General features: G+C 33.5%; 1 long non-coding RNA gene across 1 annotated transcript; it reads right to left on the bottom strand.

Moving 5' to 3' along the window:
• Positions 1 to 1,989: 1,989 nt before the first annotated feature.
• LOC104223482 (uncharacterized) lies at positions 1,990 to 5,449 on the bottom strand. The gene is made up of 3 exons (XR_710097.2): positions 4,919 to 5,449; positions 2,459 to 2,577; positions 1,990 to 2,292 (listed from the first exon to the last, which is right to left on the bottom strand). It is a non-coding gene; the product is annotated as an uncharacterized lncRNA (long non-coding RNA).
• Between the last annotated feature and the right edge of the window lie 561 nt (positions 5,450 to 6,010).

The raw sequence follows: 6,010 nt of genomic DNA, 5'->3' as shown, positions 1-6,010 counted from the left end.
GTCCCCGCAAGTCGTAAATTAGCTAAAGCAAGCACGGGAAGTCTTATTTAAGGAAACAGGGTTCAAAAAGGCAAAACGACCAGTCAGGTCGTTACAAAATATATTTTTGATTCTTTTTTTTAGGAAGGAAATCCAAAGAATGAACCAAAGAAAAATATTTTGAATTTTCGTTTGATATCCTGAAAGAAAGATTTCGAACCAAGAAATGAAAATGATAAAAAAAAATTTGGATTTCGATTTGATTACGTAAGGGAGAAACTCTGAAAATAAACCAAAGATAAAGTATGTTGTTCTTTTTTTTTCTATGTACAATGTCCTAAAGTTCTAGTAAAAATAAAAAGAAATTTTTTTATTCATTTTTCATTAATTTCCCAAAGAAGTACCTCAAAAGAAAATCCTAAGGAACCAAATGGGAATATTTCACTCCAAACTCTTCCGAATCCCGAACCAACCATCCCTGCAAGTCGTAAATTAGCTAAAGCAAGCGCGGGAAGTCTTATTTAAGGAAACAGGGTTCAAAAACGCAAAATGACCAGCTAGGTCGTTACAAAAAATATTTTTGATTCTTTTTTTAGGAAGGAAATCCAAAGAATGAACCAAAGAAAAATATTTTGAATTTTTGTTTGATATCCTGAAAGAAAGATTTCGAACCAAGAAATGAAAACGATGAAAACAAATACTTTTTGGATTTCGATTTAATTATGTAAGGGAGAAACTCTGAAAAATAAACCAAAGATAAAGTATGTTGTTATTTTTTTTTTCTATGTACAATGTCCTAAAGTTCTAGTAAAAATAAAAGAATTTTTTTATTCATTTTTCATTAATTTCCCAAAAAAGTACCTCAAAAGAAAATCCTAAGGAACCAAATGGGAATATTTCACTCCAAACTCTTCCGAATCCCGAACCAACCGTCCCCGCAAGTCGTAAATTAGCTAAAGCAAGCGCGGGAAGTCTTATTTAAGGAAACAGGGTTCAAAAAGGCAAAACGACCAGTCAGGTCGTTACAAAAAATATTTTTGATTCTTTTTTAGGAAGGAAATCCAAAGAATGAACCAAAGAAAAATATTTTGTATTTTCGTTTGATATCCTGAAAGAAAGATTTCGAACCAAGAAATGAAAACGATAAAAACAAATACTTTTTGGATTTCGATTTGATTATGTAAGGGAGAAACTCTGAAAAATAAACCAAAGATAAAGTATGTTGTTATTTTTTTTTTTCTATGTACAATGTCCTAAAGTTCTAGTAAAAATAAAAAGAAATTTTTTTATTCATTTTTCATTAATTTCCCAAAGAAGTACCTCAAAAGAAAATCCTAAGGAACCAAATGGGAATATTTCACTCCAAACTCTTCCGAATCCCGAACCAACCGTCCCCGCAAGTCGTAAATTAGCTAAAGCAAGCGCGGGAAGTCTTATTTAAGGAAACAGGGTTCAAAAAGGCAAAAAGACCAGTCAGGTCGTTACAAAAAAAATTGATTCTTTTTTTTAGGAAGGAAATCCAAAGAATGAACCAAAGAAAAATATTTTGAATTTTTGTTTGATATCCTGAAAGAAAGATTTCGAACCAAGAAATGAAAACGATAAAAAAAATATTTTTGGATTTCGATTTGATTACGTAAGGGAGAAACTCTGAAAATAAACCAAAGATAAAGTATGTTGTTATTTTTTTTCTATGTACAATGTCCTAAAGTTCTAGTAAAAATAAAAAGAAATTTTTTTTATTCATTTTTCATTAATTTCCCAAAGAAGTACCTCAAAAGAAAATCTTTTTGGAACTTTGGAATTAATATCTTAAAGAAAATTTTAAAAGAGGTACTAAAAGAAAGTTCTCTTCTTTTTTTTTGAATTTTTAGTCTTAATGTACTAAAAGGAAACATAAAGGCAATTTTTGATTTTGAGTTCTGGATATTAATTCAATAAAGGAAAACCATCTCAAACGATTTTTTTTATTCCTAGAATTAGTATTCTAAAGAAAACTTCTAATGGAAATATAAAAACGCGAAATTTCCTTTTTTGGATTTTTGATTTACAACACATTTTTCAAATACAAGATAGGAAATACAATAACGAAAGACTCGGCAAACTTAACTAGACTATGACAGACTCTAACATCACCTAAAAGACTCAACATTACTGTACAAAGCTAGAAGGTAAAAGATAACATAAAAAGAAAAACAGACTCAAAACATAATAAATAACAAAAATCTCCCTAAGCAACTCCTGAACGAGCGACCCTGACTATATGGTCCTAGGGCGTTTGTCATGCTCAAACTCCGATAAGCAGATCCACACCTGTATGAGAAAATTAAGACCAAATAAGTTAAAGACCTAGAACACTATGTGAGACAATAACACTTCCTGTTGGACATATGCAAGACATGATTGGGGCTATTTTGCTAAAATTAACCTATATGGCTAAAAGTGGCTAAAAATGCAAGATTTGGCTAAGAATACCTACATCTGGGAGGAGAGCGGCAGAAAGAGGTGCTTGTTCCCCTCTCTACAGTGCAGGTTCTAAGACTAGTCTCAGGATGAGATTCTGAAAGAGTAACCGCAATATCCCCCTTTATATCGCTCCTGCAACAGAAAGACTCAATCAACAGCCGTATAATCAAGCCACGCGAATCCAAGAACCTAAGACTCACTAGGAAGACTGGACCCTATGTGGGCTGCCTACGTATCCCGCCCCGAAAGACGAGAATCAGGTATGCGTAGTTCGGACAGATTGGATACGGTCGAGAAATAATAAAAAAACAACTAATTAAGAGAAAACATATTTTTGTCTTATTTTTTTAAAAAAATAAAGGGAAAATGCAAAATCTTTTTGGATTTTTTTTCATGTTCTTTTCTTTTGTCTTTTTCTTAAAAAAAATGTAAAAGAAAGACATAACTGGATCTTTCTTGCTTTATTTTCACACTTCACCCTCTTTTCTTTCTCATTTACCCTCAGTCATCATTGGTCCGCCAAATGACTCTTTTACCCTTAAAGAAATGCAACATGTAGCACATAGGATGCATCAGGATGGTCTTTTATTTTTGGGGTACACTTGTCCTAGACGGACCCAACCCTTGTGTTGAGTCCCCTAGGTCAAATGCACGTGATACAACAAACGTTCCTACTAGGGATCCGACATGAGGTTATATTATTCTATGTTTAAACCTGGATTGCGTTCTTGACCTGGCTTATCTGAGCGGACTACTCGAGCCGAAGAGGGGGCAGTGTACCAGGAGCACGAAAGTTTACCCGGCCTTGTTGCTGGCCCAGCCTCATTTTATTTGGTATAACTTCTAACAGAAAAAGTGGGTCACGCGAACGTGTGCACCATTTTTTTTAGAAGACTCAGATGGGAAGCGTAAGAAGACAGTTTAATAACTTTCAATAATATCAAAGTGGTAAATAAGCAGCAGTTAGCACATTAGGTCCACAAATACAGTAATATGAACAATAAATAAAGCCAAATAAATATCACAAAACAAGCTCGAATTCTTGAACCCTGAACCAGAAGTTTTGGGTTCTTATCCCCAACAGAGTCGCTAGAGTTGTCACACCTCCTTTTTCTACCCCTGAAAGGGGAGTATAATGGAGTTTTTCCAATTAAAGTGACAATGATCGAAACGAGATTTATTTTACATTAAATCAGAGTCGCCACTTGGGATAATTTATGGTGTCCCAAGTCACTGGATAAAATATCGAATCGAGGAAGTTTGACTCTGTTATACAGTCTGCGAAACACAAAAATTCGGGTAAGGAATTCTGTTAACCCGGGAGAAGGGGTTAGGCATTCCCTAGTTCTGTGGTTTTAGCACGGTCGCTTTGATCATACCTGACTTATTAAATTATCTAATTACTTATTTTAAAACCTATGTTCATTTACCTCATATCGCTTTTAATTAAGAAATTATCCTAATGTGAGTCACGCGTACGTGTACTCATTTTATTTGGCGCGTAGAAATCATGTCACGCGTACGTGTCCACAATTAATCACGCTTTATTAATATTAAGAAAGTTTGGCCGAAGTTGCGCGAATGCATACCTCGATTTATTTTGAAAATCGTAATTATGTCACGCGAACGTGTACACAGTTATGATACTTATTTATTAATACGCGCCTAAAGCATACTAGCAATTATTCAAGTAAATAAGTAACAAACATTGAAGTTTTGATTTTCATTTCAGTTTAGCCCAATGCCTCCACGACCAATTTCCAACAAAGAAACACGCAAACAGTGGCAGATAAGAACAGAATAAACGAAGTCAAAAATCCAAGCAAAGAAAGTATCTAAGACAAAATAGTCATCTAAGCAATTATGAGTAAATACAGAAATCGATGGTAAATAATCAAAAGCGATTAAAGCATGATCTCAGTCCACTTTCTAACAATAGGAGACCATTCTGACTCTACTGACCCACAAAATTTAAATAATAAAATACTACTAGTAGTACATAAGCTTGAGATTGATGGGGAAGTCTGCATTTGTTTTGACGTGATGGACCTTGTAGACTTAGCCTTTAGAAACTTTATTAATTGAAAATTTCTTTCACATAAAAGAACAAAACCTTTTATATGTTATGGACACTTTTAAGAAAAGATGACGAGGATGCTTATTAAAGAAATCTAAACTTAAGAAAAGCTCTAACAACAAAACCTCTTACTTAGAACTATAAGAATTTAAACTAAAAATTTAAACTACTCATCAAAAGCATTTTAAAAAGAAAACTAAACACTAGATGACAATTCGGATCTAACATAGCTCAACACAAGTAGAGTGTAAGAAATAGCAGAAGAGAAATAAACGAGCCTAAGAATAAACTTGACATTGATCCCAATAACTAAGGATAGTTTCATGGATTTAATAGCATATTTTACTATTGTACCACACAAAAATGAAAATAGTGAAAGGAGTGTGAAGAATAAACCTCAGATGAACTTCTTTAATTTAGTGAAAGATCCAAAAACTACAAGCAGATCCGGCTTCTTTGAATAAAATCTTTCTTTATTTTAAACATGAAGAAACTCCATTGAAGGTCACATCTTTGAATCAACGACCAAAACAACTGGCCAGAAAACTTGAGCTAAATGTACGAAAATCTCGAACCAAGACCGGATCTCGAACGACAGTGGCGAACTCGACTCAATCCGAACAAATACCACAACAAAAGACCTTAACAAGGCCTGTTTTGTGACTGGCTTTGAAGGTGGCAATAGGGTTTTTTTTAAGAGGGTGGGGTGACTGAAGCTTTTTGAGAGGAGATGAGGTAAGAATCTGGCTATGGAAACAATGGAGAAATCTCCATTTTTGGGGAGGTGTCGCTGCTCCTCTTGGGGGAGCTAAAATAGCTAATAAAAGGGGTGAAGAAAACGGTGGTCCTCAGTCTTAGGTCTAGGGTCTCGGTTTTCCAATTTTATGGACTTTTCCTATAAAAATGCTCATGGTGGAAAATTCTTGGAACCTAAGAAACGTGTGAGCCCCTTTCAATGTCACGTGAGATGAATGGAAGGGATCTAAGTTTGTGAGGGTAGTGTGTTGTGCCTATTTTCTAAGGGGAAGGGATTAAAATGTGAGTTAGTTAGAGTGAGAGATAAAGGTAATGATATAATAATAACAAAATAGAAAATACTACAAATACTAATATTAATTTCAAGCAACATTATTATTAAACATAAAAGAAAGGTAAATAACTACTTAAAGATATAAGATTTTCAAGAAAATTGTGAATGCCACACATTGCTACTTGCAATCGCCAAATGTCGTGACTGAAGCAAAACATATTTATTTTTCTTGTTTTTGGGTTTGCTTTTTTTCCATTCATTATTTTCTAATTTCCTCTTCTTCTTCTTTTTTTTTTGTAAAGATAAACCCCAAAATGCTAATTATTTAAAATAATTGAGAATAGTTAAAAAGAAAAATAAGATATCTATATTAAAGAAACTTAAATACTACTCAATACTTATATAAGACCTATAACTTAAAATTCACACTACTAAGTAAAAGTATTTTTTGAAACTTT

Source organism: Nicotiana sylvestris, chromosome 7 (assembly GCF_000393655.2).
Source record: "Nicotiana sylvestris chromosome 7, ASM39365v2, whole genome shotgun sequence".
Classification (NCBI taxonomy): Eukaryota; Viridiplantae; Streptophyta; class Magnoliopsida; order Solanales; family Solanaceae; genus Nicotiana; species Nicotiana sylvestris.
The sequence above is the reverse complement of the archived record's forward strand: the minus strand, read 5'-3'. Positions and strand labels throughout refer to the sequence as shown.